This window comes from Hemitrygon akajei, chromosome 13, assembly GCF_048418815.1.
Source record: "Hemitrygon akajei chromosome 13, sHemAka1.3, whole genome shotgun sequence".
Lineage (NCBI taxonomy): Eukaryota > Metazoa > Chordata > Chondrichthyes > Myliobatiformes > Dasyatidae > Hemitrygon > Hemitrygon akajei.
Genome location: NC_133136.1, coordinates 14,188,938 through 14,210,782, shown reverse-complemented (window position 1 = coordinate 14,210,782; position 21,845 = coordinate 14,188,938). Strand labels below are relative to the sequence as shown.

The window sequence follows — 21,845 nt, the reverse complement described above, 5'->3', positions numbered from 1 at the left end:
GTAGTGATGCAGCTGCTCAGGATGCTCTCAATACAACCCCTGTAGAATGTGATGAGGATGGGGGGTGGGAGATGGACTTTCCTCAGACTTCACAGAAAGTAGAGACGCTGCTGGGCTTTCTTTGCTATGGAGCTGGTGTTGAGGGATCAGGTGAGATTCTCTGCCAGGTGAACACCAAGAAATTTGGTGCTCTTAACGATTTCTACCAAGGAGCCGTCAATGTATTACAATATTTAGTTGTATTCTATTGCTAGGTGTTCTATGTCCAAAAAGGAAAGACATAGCAACTTAAATTAGTCATCCCCTGCTTTTTTAAAGAGTAGAATTTATGAAGGACCCTGAGCTGAAGATTTTTTAAAAGTTTTCTTTAAAAGTCAAAGTTCAAAGTAGAATTATTATCAAAGTACATATATGTCACCATATGCAACCCTGAGATTCGCTTTCATGTGGGCTTACTGATAAATCCATAATAGAATCAATGAAAGGCTGCACCAACTTGGCTTTCAACCAGTGTGCAAAAGACCATGCAAGCACAAAAATAAATAAATAGATAGATAGATAGATAGATAGATAGATAGATAGATAGATAGATAGATAGATAGGTAAGCCATAAATATTGAGAACATGAGATAAAGAGTCCTTGAAAGTGGTATAATTGTCAAATGGAAATGCTTCTGGCTTGTTAGTCACACTATCTCATGTACGTGGATGATTGTTTGTCTATCTTATCCAATGATAATGTTAAAAATTGTGAAGATGATCTAAGCAATGTTGCAATGTGAACAATGTCACTAGAGAGATACAACTGGTAGATATCAGATAGTTTTTCATTTGACAAAAATGAGACACCCTCTGAAGGAAGAGGCCAGTTTGATCCAATATTACATGATATTTTATATGCTAAAGAACAAAGGAGAATTCTATATTTACAATGCATCTACAATGCTTTCTTTGAATTACATATAACTTTCACACCTCCTTCTTTGCACCCACATTCCAGACACCCAAAATAAATGTTGATCAACATTGTCTGGTTTTTCAATTAACTGGTGATCACAGCTCTATGAACCTAATGCCCAGAGCTGTATTTCAAATTTAATCTACAGTCCATGTTCAGGTCTAATGACTGGTTGCTGAAGTTAATATTTTGCTACACACCCTAAGTCCAAAATCCGCCCTAACAACCTGCACGAAGAAAGCTGTGTGGGAGAGTTTTTAAAGTGGCAAAGTCATTGCACTTGGACAGTTCCACTCTCTCAAAAGATAGATGACCCATAATAGCAACACCACAGACTCTCACCTTACACAAAGTAGTCAGTTACTCAGATGCCTAACTACAGAACGTAGAGTGGTATAGCATAGGGACAAGCCCTTCAGCCCATGATTTTGTGTGGGACTAGTCAAGTTAAAGTTGGCACAAAACTGCCTTAATGATTTTACATTAAATGTGTCCCCATCTCATCAGTTAACCAGAAACAATATACGTAGGAGGGTTTCCTGCAATACTGATGTTTGTTATCTCTATCTCTTCAACCGTAATATTTATTTACACTTCTCATTTATTTTGGAAGAAAGATGTTGAAGATTCAGTCAAATGGTTTTCCCAAGATACCAGATATAGAAAACAAAAAAATCAACAGATGTTGGATCTATAGAGTTCATTACTACAGTGGCAATGGAGGCCAAGTACACCACTGGATATGTTTAATGCAAAGGTTGATAGATTCTTGATTAGTCAGGGCATGAAGGGTTACAGGTAGAAGGCAAGAGATTAGGGCTGAGATGGAAATGGATCAACCATGATGAAATGGCAGAGCAGACTTGATGGGCTAAATGGCCTAATTCTGTTCTTATAGCTTATGGTCTTATGGAAATATAAAACAAAAACAGAATGCTGTAAGTATCGAGTACAGAAATAGGGATGTTATGTTATCATTGTACAAGATGTTGAAGAGGCTGAAATTGGAGTATTGTGTGCAGTTCTGGCCATCTAACTAGAGAAAAGATATCAATAAGATTGAAAGAGTATAGCAGAAATCTACAAGGGGGTTGCTGACACTTGAGAACCTGAGTTATTAGGAAAGATTGAAGAGGTTAGGACTTTGTTCCTTGAATCAAAGGAGAAAGAGGGGAAACTTGACAGAAATATATAAGGTTATGAAAGGTATACTGTACTATGCTAAAGTCTTAGGCACCCTAGATTTTTTATATACTTTCAGATGTTATGGCCTCCACAGAGCCCTGGGATTATCTGGAGACAAAACAAGTGAGATAGCCAAAGTCTGCAGAAGAACTGTGGCAAGTTATCCAAGATACTTGTTACAACCTACTAGTCAATTTTCTTACAGGACAGTGCAGCTAAGAAAATTGATGTAGTTTTAAAGGCAAAGGGGGGGGGGGGGGTCACACCAAATATTGATTCAGTTTAGTTTTTTACTGTTTAATGCATTTTTTTATATTCAGAAATGTTTCATTTCATTATTTTTGAAAGCATCTTTGCCTTAAAGAATGTTTTTTCCACATGTTTAAGACTTTTGCACAGTACTGTAGATAGGGTTAATGCAAGCAAGCTTTTTCCACCAAACCTGGGTGAGGCTAGAGCCAGATGTCACAGGTTAAAGGTGAAAGGTGAAATGTTTAAGGGGAACATGAGGAAGAACTTCTTCACTCAGAGGGTGGTGAGAATGTGGAATGAGTTTCCAGCAAAAGTCCTAGAGTCATAGTCACATAAAAGTACAGCACAGAAATTGGCCCTGTTTCTGGACCTGTATTCCAAGATCCCTTCGTTTTACAGCACTCCTCAGTGCCCTATCATTCACTGTGTAAGATCTACCCTGGTTAGCCCAGCCAAAGTGCACACTTTGCACTTGTCTACATTAAATTGCATCTGACATCTTTCTGACCATTTTTCTAGCTGTAAACTCTGATAGGCTTCCTCGCTGTCCACTGCACACGCAACCTTTTGTGTCATCTGCAAATTTCCTGTTAACCATATTATCATCCAGATCATTGATACAGTTGACAAACAATAACGGACCCAGCACTGATCCCTGTTGTACTTCATTAGTCATAGATCTCCTGTCAGAAAGGCAACCCTCTACTACCACTCTCTAGCTTTTCCCACAAAGCCAATATCTAATCTAATTTACTATTTCATCTGAATGCCGAGTCACTGAACATTTTTGATTAACCTTCCATGCGGGACCTTGTTAAATGCCTTGCTAAAGTCCATATAGACAACATCCACTATAGACATCATCAACTTTCCTAGTAACTTACTCAAAAACTTTATAAGATTGTTTAGACATGACTGACCACACATGAAGCCATGTTGTCAATCCCTAATTAGTCCATGTCTATCCAAATGCTCATATATCCGGTTCCTTAGAACACCTTCCAGTAACGTACCCACTCCTGATGTCAGGCTCACCAGCCTATCAATTCCTGGTTTATGTTTAACCCCTTTCTTAAACAGCAGAACAACATTAGCTATCCTCCAGTATTTTGCCTGTTGCTAAGGATGATTTAAATATCTCTGCTAGGATCTCTGCATTTTCTGTACTTGTCTCCCAGAGGGTCCGAGGGAACACCTTGTCGGGTCCTGGGGATTTATCCACCCTAATTTGCCTCAAGGCAGTGAATTCCTCCTCCTCTGTAATCTTTAGGGAGTTCATGAAGTCAATGCTGCTTCACCTTACTTCTATAGACTCTGTCTGTCTGTCACCTGAATGAATACAGAAGCAAAAAAAAATCTATTTAAGAACTCCCCCATCTCTTTTGGCTCCTTTCATGGATTACCATTCTGATGTTCTGCAGCTTCTTTCGATCCTATGTAATAGCCCCCCACCCCCATATCGCACAGTGATGCAGCCAGTTTGAATGCTCTCTAAGATACATCTGTAAAAATTTGTGAATGTCTTTGGTGACATACTGAATAATGAAGGATTTGAAAAAGCCAGATCATGCCCAGCAAATTTCCATAATCTGTGGTGAAAATTACTAATCAAAACATTGAGAAAAACTACCCTTCACTTCTTCTAGACCATTCCTTTAAATGTTTTATATCGACCTTCTCCAAGGATCGCCACCTTGTCATAGTGGAGAGGCTTGTGAGTTCCTGAGATCCTGGGAGTGATACTGTCTGGATTTTAGCCATCTGATGCTTAGCTCCTGGTAGGGTCACCCATGGTGCAAAGGTCAAGGTGTAGGGTCCAGACAAAGAGCGATCCAACCAGGATATCAACAGGGGAGTTGTTGGAAGATGATGACATATCAGAACAGCAGTGAAGGGGAAGGAAGGCTGCAGTAGTGAAGGGTCCCTAGTAATGTTGTGCTCCAGGCCACTGGACTCTGACCCCGATTTCTCAATGACCGTATGGTGGCTGCCCCTCATTCTGCCTCCCCACATTAAACAATGTTACGCACAGGCATTCCCCATCAAGGAAATCCATCCTCTTCTATGTACACAAGAGGACAGATTCAATGCCTTTCTCTAAAAATGAAGAACTTCCTTAGTGTTTAGATATCTGCTCATGCCTCTGGTTCAGTATGATTTCAATCCCCAAACTGTAGGCCACATTTTGTTTAATTTATTGATCTTTTAAATGGAAAACGGTGTATCTTAAAATTGCTGTAGCAGTGTAGCAAAATGTAGTTCAATTCCTGAATGGTTTGATCAGACTAAGTAAATTTGAATTATGTTTTCCTTTGGCCTTAAACAGCAATCCCTTCTGTTAGAGCTTTTTGATGAATTAATCTTTCTAAAAAGACGCATTAAAATCAGCCTTTTATTTTTTAAAAAGAATCCAGTAGTTGATTTCTGGGGCATTTTGCATTTTGAGGAAATGGTCTGTAATCTGTCCTCACTGTGGGTATTATGTTCAGGAAATCAACGTCCAGATTGCAAAAGTGAACTCAGGGACACAATCTCATAGATGTACATTCACACAAACAAAATATCTTGGATTCATATATAGACAATAAATAACGAGTTCAATAGATTAATAATGAAGATGGCCTCAGAATAAAATTGGAAGGGTTAATGTATGAGGAGTGTTTTATATACTCTGTAGTTTTTAAGAATGGCCGGGGGGGGGAGGGGGGTCGAATCTCATTGCACCCTACTGGATATTGAAAGCTAAGATCGGGTGCTCTCAACCTGAGGTCCATGGACCCCTTGTGTCACAGTTGCCTGTACAGGCCTAGTCATTGGGCATATTTAAAGCAAAAGTTGATGTGTACTTAATTAGCAAGAGCATCAAAGTTATGGGGAAAGGCTGAGAGTGTAGTTAAGAGGGAAAATAAATAAGCCAATGTCGATTAGCAGAGCAGACTCGATGGGCCAGATGGGATAATTCTGCTCCCATGTCTTATGGTCTAAATTAATTGGAAATAATTAAAAACAGCAGCTTTTGCTGTTGAATTTTATAGGTCATCATGAGCTTTGTAACTTATAGTTCATTGCATCATATGAATGTATGTTGGAGCCCTATGCTTTTGTGATCCAGAGGATCTCTGGATGTCAAGTGTTTCAAGACGTCTCTTTGTACACTAACTGAATCTCGGACTTCCTGACAGGAAGGCCACAGTTATTCCATGTTTACAGAAACATCTCTAGCTCCATCACACTGAGCACCGGTGCCCCCTAGGGCTGAGTGCTCAGCCTTCTGCTGTCCTCGCTGCTGACATATCGTTGTATTACGAGATCCAGTTCAAACCGAATCATCATGTTCAAAGATGACACTCCAATGGTTGGCCTCATCAACAATGACAACTAGATGGTGTAGAGAGGAGGTAGAGCGGCTGGTAGAATGGTGCAAGCACAACAACTTGAGGCTTAACATCTACAAGACCAAGGAGGTGATATTGGACTTCAGGACAGTGCAGACTGACCATTCCTCACTGCACAGAGAGGAGAGAGTTAAAAGCACCAAGTTCCTAGGAGTGCACATAACGGACAATCTCAACGGTCAAGAAAGCACAGCAGTGTCTGCACTTCCGGACCAGATTGCAGTGAGTGAGGCTTCTCCCCCACCCGCCGTTTTAACCAATTTTTACAGGAGCACCATCGAGAGTCCTGACCAGCTGCACCACCACCTGGTTCTAGAATTGCGAGGCATCAGGTCACATGTCCCTACAATGGATTACAGGACTGCTGAGAGGATCATTGGGGTCTCTCTTCTGCCCATAAGGATAAAGAATGAGATTAACTTTATTTGTCACGAGTACATTTTTTGCATCAAATCAGCAAGGGTTGTTCTGAGGGCAGCCTGCAAGAACTTCCATGCTTTCAGAGCCAACATAGCTCCTTTAAGTTTTAGGTGGAAGTGCTGGATGTCTTTCCACAAATGCTGCCTGACCCGTTGAGTGTTTCCAGCACTTTCAGTCTTTACTTCAGATCTCCAGCATCTGTTTTTTTTAGTATTTTCATATAAACTCTATCTTTTAAGGAATATCAATCAATCCAGCCCAAGGCATAGCTGTGTGAAAAGGAAATGTCACAGTGGCCAGGAAAGCAATAAAATAATTATGTTATTAGAAACCAGAGGGTTCCTGAAATTTAGGTAATCTGCCTATTTTCGCAATGATCAGACATGTTGTACACATGCCAGATTGTCATACAGCCAAACGGATCCTCTGTTGCCAGTTCACCCACACTCATGGTGGTCAGAGATATGTACAGAAAGCATACTTCAGGAAAAACCATAAGACCAAAAGACATAGGAGCAGAATTAGGCCATTTGGCCCATTGTGTCTGCTCCACCATTCCATCATGGGTGATTTATTATCCCACTGAACCCCATTCTCCTGCCTTCTCTCTGTAACCTTTGATCCCCTTACTATTGAAGAACCTATCGATCTCTGCTTTAAATATACCCAATGACTTGACCTCCACAGCCACCTGTGGCAAAAAATTCGTCCTCATCTCTGTTCTAAAGGGTCATTCTTCTATTCTGAGGCTGTCCACTCTGATCCTAGACACTCCCACTGTTGGAAACATCCTCCTCATATCCACTCTACCTTTCAATATTCAGTAAGTTTCAGTGAGATTCCCCTTCATTCTTCTAAGCTACAGTGAGTACAGGCCCAGGGCCATCAAATGCTCTTCTTACATTAACCCTTTCATTCCTGGTATCATTCTCGTGAACCTCCTCTAGACTATCTCCACATATAGACATCACAAGAGGAGAGCCACAAGCCATTCATCAGCCTCAGTGGCATCACATTCTCCATCTGCCAATAGCCTGGGTTGAAGAGAAAGGCTTTGCCCTTGAAGTGGAAAAGGGGAAAGCAAGATACTAAAGAGAAAGCAGTCCCTCCTAGCTGGTAGCTGACCAGCAAGGAAATGTTCATATGTTCTGTGGAAGGGTTTCCGAATGATTGGTATTGGAATTGGAGTTGGTTTATTATTGTCACATGTACCAAGATACAGTGAAAAGTTTGTCTGGCTGGCATACTGTTCATACAGATCAAATGCATTGAGCTAGAATAAGGTAAACGATAACAATGCAGAATAAAGTGTAACCACTTGCGAAAGAGTGCAGAGGAGGTAGAGGATGAAGTCCAAGGTCATAATGAGGTCGATTGTGAGTGTCCACCTTACCATATGAGGTCCAATCAAAAGTCTGATAACAGTGGGAAAGAAGTTATCCTTCAGCCTGAGATACGTGCTTTTTGTACCCTTCTGCCCGATGGGAGAGGGGGAAAGAGAGAATGACCAGGGTGGGTGTCCGTAAATTTGTGGTTAAAATAATCTTTGAATGAAGAAATCACTTGCAAAAATGATTTTGAATGGTTCTTTTCAAGGACTTTCAGATATCATGACTGATCTATTCAAATAATCCTAGCAATATATCATGACATCAATAAAAACACCTTTCTGTGTGCAATTCAAAGTTCAAAGTGTATATATGTTACCATAAGCAACCCTTTTCTTGTGGGTATACTCAACATATCTACGGGGATGGGTGAGTCCTGGGCTGGACATCCTGCTCACTTAAGGAAGGTGAAACGTCTCCCATGGCCCCTCCTTTCCAGGTGTAGTGATAGCTGCAGGACCACTGTTTGGCTGGCCATGCAGGAAGTCACTTACATATGGCCTCTCCTACACTACAACGCCATCAACAGCCACCACCCTGTTCTTACTGAGTTTGCTATGTTATGGTGTGAACAAGTGTCCAGCGGTATAACTGGATGGGCAGGCTGGGCTCATCAGCCTCAGCTGGCAGCCAGCTGAGGAGAAGGACAACTCCAATTCCAAACCAGGGTAGATGGGAATTGTTGGCCTTGCCAGGCAGTCTGTCTTGGAGAAGGAAAACTCTGATACGCAACCTACAACCTTTCAGTCACAGCTGTCGTCACAGCTCACTGTACCATTGTGGAACAGTTGAAGCCACTTTGCTGCTCCAGCAGCTCTGCTGGCCAGGCCACATGTCTCACATGGACAACTCCAGGTTACCAAAAGCAGTACTCTATGGAGAGCGCTCTCGGGGCAAGAGGGATCGTGGTACCCTGTGGAAGAGGTAGAGAGGCCAGCTTAAGCAGCAGATCTCCCAGGCAAATATCGAGGTCAACCAGTGGCAGCAGCTGGCTTGTGACAGACTGCTGAAGAATGCTGATCCATGGAGCAGCCAAGTATTTTGAGGAATCCAGAGGAGTGACTGCTGTAGAGAAAAGGAGACACAGGAAGGACACAGCGCCGGCATCCCAGCTGTCCCTGTGTCCCTACTGCACTCGAGACTGCAGATCCAGAACTGGCCTCTACAGTCACCAACGATTGTGCCGTCACTCCTGAGGACTCTTCTTCCCTCCTGATCTTCACAAAGGAAGAACAGCCATCAACACTCAACAAATCCATAGAATAATAACTATAACAGAATCAATGAAAGACTGCCCAACTAGGGCATTCAACCAGAGTGCAGGAGAAAACAAACTGTGCAAATAATAACAAATAACTAAACAATAATAATAAATAATTAAGCAATAAATATCGAGAACTTAAGATGGGGGGGGGTCCTAGAAAATGAGTCCCTTGATTGTGGGAACAGTTCAATGATGGGGCAAGTGAAGCTGAGTGAAGTTATCCTCTCTGGATCGAGAGCCTGATTGTTGTGGGGTAATAATTGTTCCTGAACCTAGTGGTGTGGCTCCTGAGGCTTCTGCAGCTTTGCAGGAACAGGAAGAGAACTTGTCTTTTTTAGTTTGATCAGAATCAGAATTGGGTTTAATATCACCGTCATATATCGCAAAATTTGTTAACTTTATGGCAGCAGTACAATGAAATACATGCATAGATAAATATAAGAAAAACTGAATTACAGTAACTATATGTCTATTAAATAGTTAAGTTAAAATAAGTAGTGCTAAAATAAAAATAAGGAAGTATTGAGGTAGTGTTCATGGGTTCAATGTCCATTTAGGAATCAGTTGGCAGAGGGGAAGAATCACTGAGTTTGTTCCTTCAGGCTTCCATAGCTCCTTCCCAATGGTAACAATGAGAAGAGGGAATGCCCTGGGTGGTGGGGGTCCTTAGTGATGGACACCACCTTCCTAAGACACCAATTCCTTGAAGATGTCTTGGATGCTATGGAGGCTACTGCCCATGATGGAGCTGACTAATTTGACAAGTTTCTGCAACCTATTTCAATCTTGTACAGCAGCGCGCCACCCTTCCCCCCCCAGTACCGGATAGTGAAGCAATCAGTCAGAATGGTCTCCAAGGTACATTTGTAGAAGTCTGCAAGTGTTTTAGTTGACAAAGCAAATCTCCTCAAACTCCTAATGAAATACAGCCACTGTCCTGCAAGGATCACCCTTTGTCAAAACATACAGTACAGTGCAAAAATCTGAGGCACATGTTAACAAAATCATAAAGCAAATGAAATCTAGAGTTTCTAAATATCAAAAAAATTATAAAGAGCAGTAAACAGTAAAAAAACTAAATTGAATCAATATTTGATGTGTTCACCCTTTGCATCTGAATCAATTCTCTTAGGTATGCTGTCGTGCAGTTTTATAAGAAAATCGGCTGGTAGATTGTTTCAAGCATCTTGGAGAAGTTGTCACAATTCATACAGGCTTTGGCTATCTCGCTTGTTTCTGTCTCTCCAGGTAAAAAGTTGATGATGACTTTGACGATGACTCAGACAACTTTGATGATGTTGAGATCAGGGCTGTCTGGAGGCAATAACATTTGAAACCATATAAAAATCTAGTGTGCCTAAGGCTTTTACAAAGTACTGTACAGTCACAGCACATATACTGTAGATACAATAGTACAAACAATCACAAAAATATATTAGCACAAGTCCCTGAGTGGCATGGCCTGAAGCTTGATGCTGCATGGCGCATTGTCCTGGAGCCACTTTTCTGCAAGAACAAGCACATAGCAGTTCCTCATCTCCCACAGCCAGAGGTGAAAGCAATCCAGCTTGTTTTCCAGGAGCAAACACTGGAGGGCAGCACCAATGGGAGGAACCAGCCCCCAATCCAGCACAGATTCCAACGTGTCTGCCATTCTCTCCCAAACTGCTCCAGCCCCTCAACATGTAGTTTGACAGGATTATGCAGCAACAAGTCTCAAATGGTAAGGTTCTATTTATTTATTTAGAGATTCAGTGCAGAACAGACCATTCACTAGCCTAATCACAGGACAGTTTACAATGGCCAATTAACCCGCTAACCAGTTTGTTTTTGGACTGTGGGAGGAAACGGGAGCACCCAGAGGAAAACCACACAGTCATGGGGAGAACATATAAACTCCTTACATTCAAAGTCGGAATAAACTCCAAACTCTGGAGCACCCTGAACTGTAATAGTGTTGTGCTAACTGCTAAGCTACTGTGAGGTTCTTACACCACGACAGAGATCTGATCTCCACTTGGAGATTTTAACAGAAAAAAGGCTGTAGTCTTGTAGTGGTTACTGCGACGCTATTACAGCTCAGAACGTCAGAGTTCAGAGTTCAATCCCGGTATCCTTGGTAAAGAGTTTGTACATCCTCCCCATGGAATGTGTGGGTCTTCTCTGGATGCTCTGGTTTCCTCCCACAGTCCAAAGATATCCTGGTCAAGTAGGTTAATTGGTCATTGTAAATGGTCTGGTGATTGGGCTAGGGTTAAATCAGGAGGAGGGAGGGATTGCTGGGTGATGCAGCTTGAAGGGCCAAAAGAGCCTATTCCACGCTGCATCTCAAAATAAACAAAATATATAAATCTTTGCTGGCCCTGGAGTCATTTGCAGAATGACTAAATTATAAATGAAAAAGAATATGCTCAGGAAGCAGATTGTTTTGAGGTAAAATAGGTTAACTGTGATTTATTTAAAAAGTGCAAGGAAGACTGAAGTTATAATGGTAGTGAAATTACAACTCCCAAAGCAGAAAATTGATTAACTGTGGCATTATGAATTAGAGTTAAAATTAGCAGCCAGCAGGATTGCTTACAGTTTAGATACAGATTCCAATTAATATTTTAGGAAATCAAAGACTGACATGGACTAGGCTAAGCTAGGCAGAAACAAAATAACTTTAAGCAGTTTACAAAAAGGATTAGTGATCTATTAAAGGAAAAGGAAATGGGATTTAAAAACTATTTTATCAGCACTCTGCAAAATAAAGAGGAAAATGGCAATTGTTTTGACCCAAAGCTGATATAACCAAATCTATGGTACTAATTTTTTTTCAGTTTGTCAAATACAAGTTAGTGATACAAGTTGCATACTCTCAGACACAGTGGAATTAACTTTCCAAGCCTCAGTGAAATAGTATGAGCAACATAACCACATTCCGCTGGGGTTACTATGAAATCTTATCCTCTTTGAGTAGCTCCCCCACTCTTATTTAGAGAATCCCATGGAAATAGATATTAAGCTCTTCTACCAATTATGTTTTCAGCCTCTTTTCGCTCATAGCTAGAAAAATAAAACATAAGACATAGACCATAAGTCCATAAGACATAGGAGCAGAATTAGGACATTTGGCCCATTGAGTCTGCTCACCATTCCATCATGGCAGATTGATTATGCCCCTCAACCCCATTCTCAGCTTCTCCCCATTACCTTTCACACCCTGATTAATCAAGAACCTATCAACCTCTGCTCTAAATATACCCTACGACTTGGCCTAAGAAGCCATCTGCAACAATTAATTCCACAGATTCACCACTCGCAAGCTAAAGAAATACTTCTCATCTCTCTTCTAAAGGGTGTCCTTCTATTCTGAGGCTATGACCTCTGGTCCCAGATTCTCCCACTATAGGGAGCATCCCCTTCGCACCCACTCAACCTAGATAACAGTAAGGATAAAATCAAAATTCATCATGTTCTAACGAAGGCTCTTGGCCCAAAGCAATGACTCTTTATTCCTCTCCATAGATATTGCCCGAGCTGCTGAGTTTCTCCAGCATTTTATACGTTATGTTATCTCTGTCTCTCATAGTTTTGTAAGCTTCTATCAGCTAATATCTCTGATCTAGGCAACACCCTGCTGAATCCTTCAGCATCTCTCAAAAGCCTCCACACCTTACTTGTTATGTGTGACCAGAATAGTATATTCCAAATATGGCCTAGTCAAAGTTTAATATAGTTGCGATATAACTTCCCAAATGTTATGCTCAGTACCCTAACCATTGAAAATAAGTATGCCATAACTCTTCATCAATACAATACATTCCTTCGGATACTACAAATGACTTGGACTGAACATACAACTTTTCTAAATGATAATTTTTGGATTATAGCTTTTTTTCTGGAAGTATGATTGCTCAGAAAATCTCTTTACAGTTTTGCTCTGATTGAAAAGATTAGCTTTGTTTATTACACATATATCGAAACATGCAGTGAAATGTATCATTTCTGTTGAAACAAACCAGTGATGATTGTGTTGGGTGGGCCTCCAGTGCTGCCACACTTCCGGTGCCCAAATCTTACCAATTCTAACTCATACTGTACATCTTTGGAAAGCGAGAGGAAACCCCAGCACCCAGAGGAATGCATGCAGTCACAGGGAGAATGTACGAACTCCTTACAGACAGCAGCAGGAATTGAACATCGATCTTACAGCTGGGGCTGTAAAGCATTATGCTAACCGCTATGCTACCATGCTGTCCTCGGCTGACGGTCAGATGTCAAATTGCAGTACCGTTCTCTCATCAACCTGACAACTGCGAATTGATTCACAGACACCTGACATCGAGGCCATGCTCTCTTCTCACTACTACCAATGTGCAGGTGGTACAGGACCCTTAGACCCCACACCACCAGGTTCAAGAGCAGTTATTACCCCACAACTATCAGACTCCTGAACCAGTGTGGACAACTGCACTCACCTCAGCACTGAACGGACTCCTCACCTAACAACTCATTTTCAAGGATTCTACAGCTCATGCTCGCAATATTATAAATTGACTTTTTAAAATGTACAATTTGCAAGATTTGTCCTCTTTTGCATATTTCATGTTTGTCAGTCTTTGTTATGTATGGTTCCTCCTAAATTCTATTGTATTTCTTTTATTCCTGGTAAACGCCTGCAAAAACACTCAAGGTATCATATAGTGACATATACATACGTTTTTACTTTGATATTAAATTTACTTTGAATGTTGGACAGAAAAGAGTATCTACAAAATCAAAAAACTGATGAGTCCTTTAAAAGCCATGAGATTATTCTAGAATTAATATACTTAGCTGTGTTGCTTCATTTCTTTGGCTTCAGCCTTCAGACATTGAGTCCAGGTAAATTCGTTGTCATTAAGTGAGTATTTCGAGCCATGCTCATAACAGATTGGTCCCTTTAATTTATACTTTGTCAAGTGGCACTACCCTTTGTTGTCAGATGAAAATTGATTCATATTGAGTCCTTAACCAAATGAAATACTGAATTGCTCCTTCGATCAACAAGAAATAACCTTGAATTTCAAAGCTTTTAGTGTTAATGCTGAATTGCAAATGCTTATTTCTATCAATGGAATTGTTGCCTTGGACTTTGAAAGGAAGGATTGCATTTTATATATTCTTCTCCTATGGTTTCTGCGCATTTTATGTACTGTGTATCACTGCGGCTGCCATTTTTTGGACGGTTACTCTGCAGGTCCCTCCTTTCTTTCTAGTGGCAGTGTTTGGTATTTGTGCTGGCAGAGTCTGATTTCAGTTCAGTCCAGCTAAGTTCAAAGAATGTCTTTCATATATATTAAGTGGCCATGTTACTAGCTTCCTTCTGTACCTAGTGAGGTGGACACTGAGTGCTTGCTCCTGATCATCTGCTCCAGTAGCCCATCCACTTCAAGGTTCAAGGTGTTTTGCATTCAGTGATGCTCTTCCACACACCACTGTTCTAACACATAGTTATTTGAGTTAATATTGTTTTCCTGTAGCTTGAATGAATCACTGGCAAATGTGAAATTTGTTAACTTAGGTCTAATATCACAGGCATTTGTCATGATATTAAACCTAAGTTGGACAAGCTCCCATTACTGAAAAGTGCTCCTCACGGCATGCGCCTCAAATAGCCTCTGACAACCAAGTCCTCCTAGCCTTCTCATGTGGCTTAGTCTCTAAGCCCGGTGGAACTGTTTCTACGGACAGGAGAAGGGGTAAAGGCGGGTCCTGGCACCTTAAAACCAGTGTTTCGGGTAGATGGAGCTCGTCAGCCTGGGAAGGCTGAGAGAGGGAAAACTCTGATTTCAAACCTCTGCTGCCTTGCAGCTATACCCACTCATGGGAAAGGCTTTGGGAGTAAACCCTGAGGACAAATCCGGAGCTGGAGTCCCTAAGGCAGTCCGACGTTGCCTTCAACCTCGCTCTGGCAACTCCTGCGACGACACTGGTGCCAAGCTGTATCGGCCCTTGCCCTTCCCTTGGACAACATCGGTGGCGTGGAGAGGGGAGACTTGCTGCTTGGGCAACTGCCGGTCTTCCATACAACCTTGCCCAGGCCTACGCCCTGGAGAAGACTTACCAAGCGCAGATCCATGGTCTTGCGAGACTAACGAATGCATGTCGTGAAGTTTGTTAACTTAGCAGCACCAGTGCAATGCAATACATGATAATATAGAAATAAGTAAATCAATTACAGTAAGTATATATGTACATTAAATAGTTAAATTAAAAAATAGTGCAAAAACAGAAATAATATATAAAAGAAGTGAGGTAGTGGTCATTGGTTCTATGTCCATTTTGGAATCAGATGGCAGAGGGGAAGAAGCTGTTTCTGAATCGCTGATTGTGTCCCTTCAAGCTTCTATACCTCCTTTTTGACAGTAACAATGAGAAGAGGGCAAGTCCTGGGTGATGTGGGTCCTTAATAACGGACACTGCCTTTCTGAGGCACTCCGCTTTGAAGGTATCTTGGATACTACAGAGGCTAGTACTCAAGATGGAGCTGACTAATTTTACAACTTTCTGTACCTTCTTTCAGTCCTGTGCAGTAGCCCCTCCCATACCAGACAGTGATGCAGCCTATTAGAATGCTCTCCACAGTACATCTATAGATGTTTTCAAGTGTCTTAGGTGACAAACCAAATCTCCTGAAACTCCTAGTGAAATATTGCCGTTCTCTCTTGAAATCTCTTATTTAGAGGGTGTTTTTGCCTGCAGAACTGCTGCTCATTGGATGTTTTTTTTCTGTTTTTGGTCCATTATCTACAAACTCTAGAGACTGTTCATGCATGAAAATGTTCTAGCCTCGAATAATGCAGCACTTGGGTCCAAACCATCCTCACCTAGGTCTCTCATCAGGATATTCAGGAAAGTCACTAGACACTAGACACTAGAATATTACAGCACAGTCCAAGCCCTTCAGCCCTCGATGTTGTGCTGACCCATATATTCCTTTAAAAAAAGTACTAAACACACGCTACCCCATAACCCTTTATTTTTCTTTCATCCATGTGCCTGTCCAAGAGACTCTTAAATACCCCTAATGTTTTAGCCTCCACCACCATCCCTGGCAAGCCATTCCAGGCACTCACAACCCTCTGTGTAAAAAACTTACCCTTGATGTCTCCCCAGACTTCCCTCCCTTAACTTTGTACATATGCTCTCTGGTGTTTGCTATTCATGCCCTGGGAAACAGGTACTGGCTATCCAGCCTATCTATGCCTCTCATATTCTTGTAGACCTCTATCAAGTCCCCTCTCATTCTTCTACGCTCCAAAGAGAAAAGTCCCAGCACTGCTAACCTTGCCTCATATGACTTGTTCTCCAAACCTGGTAAATCTCCTCTGCACCCTCTCCATAGCTTCCACATCCTTCCTATAATGAGGTGACCAGAACTGAACACAGTACTCTAAGTGTGGTCTCACCAGAGATTTGTAGAGTTGCAACATAACCTCTCTATTCTTGAACTCAATTCTCCTATCCTCCAATCCCCCATAATGTACTGGTTAGGCACAGGAGTACGTTCAGCCAGAGACTCATTCCACTGAGATGCAACACTGAGCGTCATAGGAAGTCATTCCTACCTGTGGCCATCAAACTTTACATCTCCTCGCTCGGAGTGTCAAACACCCTGAGCCAATAGGTTGGTCCTGGACTTATTTCCACTTGGAATATTTCACTTATTATTATTTAATTATTTATGGTTTTATATTGCTATATTTCTACATTATTCTTGGTTGGTGCGACTGTAACAAAACCCAGTTTCCCTCGGGATCAATAAAGTATGTCTGTCTGTCTGTCTATTAATGAAGCCTAGCGTCCCATAGGCCTTCTTTACTATCCTATCAACCTGTGCAGCGACCTTGAGGGATGTATGGATTTGAACCCCAAGGTCCCTCTGTTCATCCACACTCTTAAGTAACTGACCATTAATCCTGTACTCAGTCTTTTGTTTTGTCCATCCAAAATGCATCACCTCACACTTATCCGGATTGAACTCCATCTGCCATTTTTCTGCCCAACTCTGCATCCTGTCTATATCCTCTTGTAACCTTCGACAAACTGCAGCTCCATCCACAGCTCCTCCAATCTTCGTGTCATCCGCAAACTTACTCACCCATTCTTCTGCCTGTTCATCCAGGTCATTTATAAAAATCGCGAAGAGCAGGGGTCCCAGGACAGATCCTTGTAGCACTCCATTAGTCACCAACCTCCAGGCAGAATACTTTCCTTCCACTACTACCCTCTGCCTTCTTCCTGTAAGCCAATTTTTAATCCAAACAGCCAAGGTTCCACTGATCCCATGCCTCATGACTTTCTGGATGAGTCTCTCATGGGGGGCTCATCAGGATATCACTTAGATCACATTTCTTCCCCATTTTGTTGTTTGGTCTGAACAACAACTGAACCCCTTGACCATGTCTGCATGCTTTTATGTAGACCTGGTCAAGAGACCATGAATGTAAACTCAGTATCCACTTCACTTGGTACAGAGATACTCAATAAAGTGGCTAATGAGTGGTTATGTAGGTTTCATATCCTGAAGACTGATTCTCATTTTAATTAATGCATAATTATGCTCTTCATAATTTCACAGCCCCTGAATGATCCCTAACCATATCTAACCCCATGTCCTGTGACCTGACCCCTGGTACATATTTCACCACGCACTCCCCCCCCCCCCCCACCAACCAACCAGACAAAACAACCTGCCTGCATTCATCCCATCAGAGTTAGATACATATCAACAACATCTCCTTTCATCAATCTAAACTATTGAATACAACACAAATCACCTGAATGTCTTCTCCTGCTGGTGACTCCATCATTAGTTGGCTCCATCACGGGCGCTAGCCTCATTAGTATCCAAGACACTTTCAAGGAGCGGTGCTGTCCATCGTTAAGGACTCCCACCACCTAGGACATGCCCTCTTCTCATTGCTACCATCAGGAAGGAGGTTCAGAAAGCTGAAGGCACTCACTCAGTGATTCAGGAACAGCTTGTTCCCCTTTGCCATCGGATTCCTAAATGGACATTGAACCCAAGAACATTACCACAATACTTTTTTAAAATCTGTTTTTGCACTACTTATTTAATTTAACTATTATGTATAACATACTTACTGTAATTCACAGTTTTTTCTATATTTCCATGTATTGTAATGTTCAGCTGCCAAAAAGACAACAAATTTCATGACATATGCCAATGATTCTGACCCAGCATTCCTAGAATCAGCCAAGTGAACATTTATTCCCCTTCCCTTTATGATAGTATATCCAGAGGACTCTCTGTTCCCAGGGCCAGACACAGTGATGGACATAAAGTGCTGGCCCATCATCAACTCAGTGGCAGATCAAAAACACCCTTTGATCTGCCCGAAACTTGTTGATCCACCAGCACGTCGAGATATCAGTTACCGACTGGTGCATTCCATGCTGCAGAAGGTAGCACTGAAGCATGGTATAGTCATTGCAAGGTGCTGGAGGGGAAGGATCAGAGCATGGGGTTCTTCAACTACTGGGCAGGGAGGGGCCAGGTTGGGTGAGGAAGCCCCTCAATTATTGTAGTGCTGTATCACCCCAGGGGCCACATGAGTGGCATGCTGTTGGTTTTAAGTCTTGTAATAAAACACTACTAACATATTGACTATGAATGTAAGGATGAAAAGGCAATGCGTGGTTTATTCTTGTATTTTTTTATTATTAATATAGTTTACAGGTACTTTGATATCAAAAAGTACCTGTAAACTATAACTACACAAGAACTTCAAAGTTCAAAATACACTTATTATCAAAGTATGTATAAAATATACAACATTGAGAATCATCTTCTTGCAGGCAGGCACAAAACAAACTCTAAATAGATGTCAAGGTCTTTGTGGGGTCCTTATCTAAATCACTGAAATATATTTTGAATAACAGCCCCTTGGATAAGGAAATCTGGACAATACATAACCTCAAACTTCTGACCCTCAGAAAAAAGACACTTAGCTCAAGTGCAGGATTAAGCATTCAGCTCCAGCTTTGCTAGCAATGCCCACATCCCAAGAACAAATTCAATTAATTCACAAGTCAATAGCTTTACTTCAAATCTGATAAGGTGAAATAGGTTTAATAAAGTTCAAAAGGATTGAAAACATGCAAAAGCTTCAGTCAATTAATTAAGTGAAACCTCAGAATAGCTGAGAAAACTAAATTAAAATAGAAGTTGAAATCTTTGAAACATTATAATCTATTTAGAATGGCAAATTGTAAAGAGTCTAATGCGTTGGTTAGAAAGCACTTATTAGAAATTATGAGTAGGTGATGCACAATTCACCCCATGTGCCAATGGTGTGGCCTCATTATTTGGCTGTGAGTCAGACTTTCATAGAATGTAGAACATTACAATACAGTACAGAGCTTTTAGCGTATGATATTGTGCCAACCTTTTAACCTATGTGAATATCAATCTAACCCTCCCCTCCCACATAACCCTCCATTTTTCTATCATTCATGTGCTTATATAGGATTCACGATTCACGAGGTTAATTCCTGGGATGTCTGGACTGTCTTATGCAGAGAGGTTAGAGAGACTGGGCTTGTACACACTGGAATTAAGGAGATTGAGAGGGGATCTGATTGAAACATATAAGATTATTAAGGGATTGGACAAGATAAAGGCAGGAAATATGTTCCAGATGCTGGGAGAGTCCAGTACCAGAGGGCATGGTTTGAGAATAAGGGGTAGGTCATTTAGGACAGAGTTAAGGAAAAACTTCTCCCTGAGAGTTGTGGGGGTCTGGAATGCACCACCTGGGAAGGCAGTGGAGGCCAATTCTCTGGATGCTTTCTAGAAGGAGCTAGATAGGTATCTTATGGATAGGGGAATCAAGGGACATGGGGACAAGGCAGGAACCGGGTATTGATAGTAGATGATCAGCCATGATCTCAAAATGGCGGTGCAGGCTCAAAGAGCCGAATGGTCTACTTCTGCACCTATTGTCTATTGTCTAAGAGCTGCTTGAATGTCCCTAATGTATCAGCGTTTACCTTCACCCCTTGCAGGGCGTGGCAGTCACCCACCATTCTCTGCGTAAGAAACCTACCTCTGATATCCCCCTTATACTTCCTACCAATCACCTTAAAATTAAACCCCTTCAATATAGCCATTTCCACACTGAAATCAAGACTTTGGCTAGCCACTCGATCTAGCCTTATGATTTTGTTCATCTTTGTCAAGTCATCTCTCATCCTCCTTCACTCCAAACGGAAAAGCCCTGGCTCACTCAATCTATTAACTTTCAATACGACAAAATAGGGATCAGATATTGAGAGCCTAATTTTGTACACAATAAGTTAGTAAAAGTAAGTACAACACAAAGCCTGGGTCAGACAGATCAGGAATTATTTTTGATTCAGTTCTTGTTTCGACGTGCTTAATGTTTGTATCAATGGCAATTCATTAATACGGCATTGATCTCTATATTGATCACTGGAAGTGAATTCTTTCCAGTCCTTTTCACTTAGGTAAATCCACCAAAACTTCCGTGTGTCAACTTTGTTTTTTTAACAACTAGACCAGTTGTGTTTAAAGAGACACATGAGCACAAAACATCTCTGATCCCTGAAGTGAAAACTAAGGACTCTTCGTCCAGTTGCAATTTAATTACATTTAGACATAAAATTAGCCTCTGGGGAAGATTTGGCCCACATCTATTCCTGTTTCACAATCTAGTTCAAACATTTGCATCTTACAAATATAAATTTTGCATCTAATCTCTTAAATTTCCTTAAGAAGCACCTGAGTTGCAGAAAATGGTTGAATAGGTTAGGACATTATTCCCTGGAGCATAGGAGAATGAGGAGAAGTTTGATAGAGGCATACAAAATTATGAGGGGTATAGATAGAGTAATAGCAAATAGGCTGTTTCAACTGAGGTTGAATGGGACTAGAACTAGAGGTCATGGGTTGTTAAGGGTGAAAAGTGAGATTTTTAAGGGGAATATGAGGGGGATCTTATTCACTCGGAAAGTGATGAGCCCTCCCCACCATTGAACACATCTACAAGGAGCACTGCCACAAGAAAGCAGTGCCCACATCATCCAGTCCATGCACTCTTCTTGCTGTTGCCATCAGGCAGGAGGTATAGGAGCCTCAGGACCCATGCCACCAGGTTCAGGAAGTTTTTACCTTACAATCATTAAGCTCTTGTCCAAGACCAACATAGATAACTTTACTCACCTCAACATTGGCAACCTCACTTTCAAGGACTGGGCAACTCATATTCTCATTACTTATTTATTTATTTGTATTTATATAAATTGCCTTCCTTTGTACATTGGCTGTTTGTCAGTCTTTCTCTGTGTGTCGTTTTTCATTGATTCAATTGCATTTCTTTGTTCCGCTGTGAATGCATCGAAATGTTCCCACAACCTATGGGTTCACTTTCAAGGATTCTTCATCTCATATACTTAATATGTATTGCTTATTTATTTATTACTATGATGATTATTATTATTACATTTTTCCTTTTACAGGTGCACAGTTTGTTTTCTTTTGGACACTGGTTGAGTGCCCAATTTGGTGCAGTCTTTCATTCATTCTGTTATGGTTATTATTCTATTGTGGATTTATTGAATATGCCTGCAAGAAAATGAATCTCAGGATTATATATAGTGACATATATGTACTTCGATGATACATTTACATTGAACTTTGAATGCCCACAAAAAAACAGAATCTCAGGTTTGTATCTGGTGACATCTAGGTACTTTGATAATACATTTACTTTGAGCTTCAAGAATTCAAATTTGGCAATGGGCTGTAAGTGACTAGGGAGAAGAAAAATGGGTTGTGACTATTTACCAAAGCTGAAGACAGTACTCCATTTTTAGCCTTTGTCTTTATCATGGTTCTTCTGCTGAAAACCTCTATAACCAACACCTACAAAGAACTAATCATCAAGGTCAGTTCAACACAGTTAGCAATC

General features: G+C 41.2%; 1 protein-coding gene across 1 annotated transcript in view; it reads left to right on the top strand.

Annotated features, from left to right (window-relative positions):
• cplx4a (complexin 4a) overlaps positions 1 to 21,845 on the top strand; it is a 35,827-nt gene that overhangs the window by 3,773 nt on the left and 10,209 nt on the right. The gene's annotated exons all lie outside the window — the stretch shown is intronic.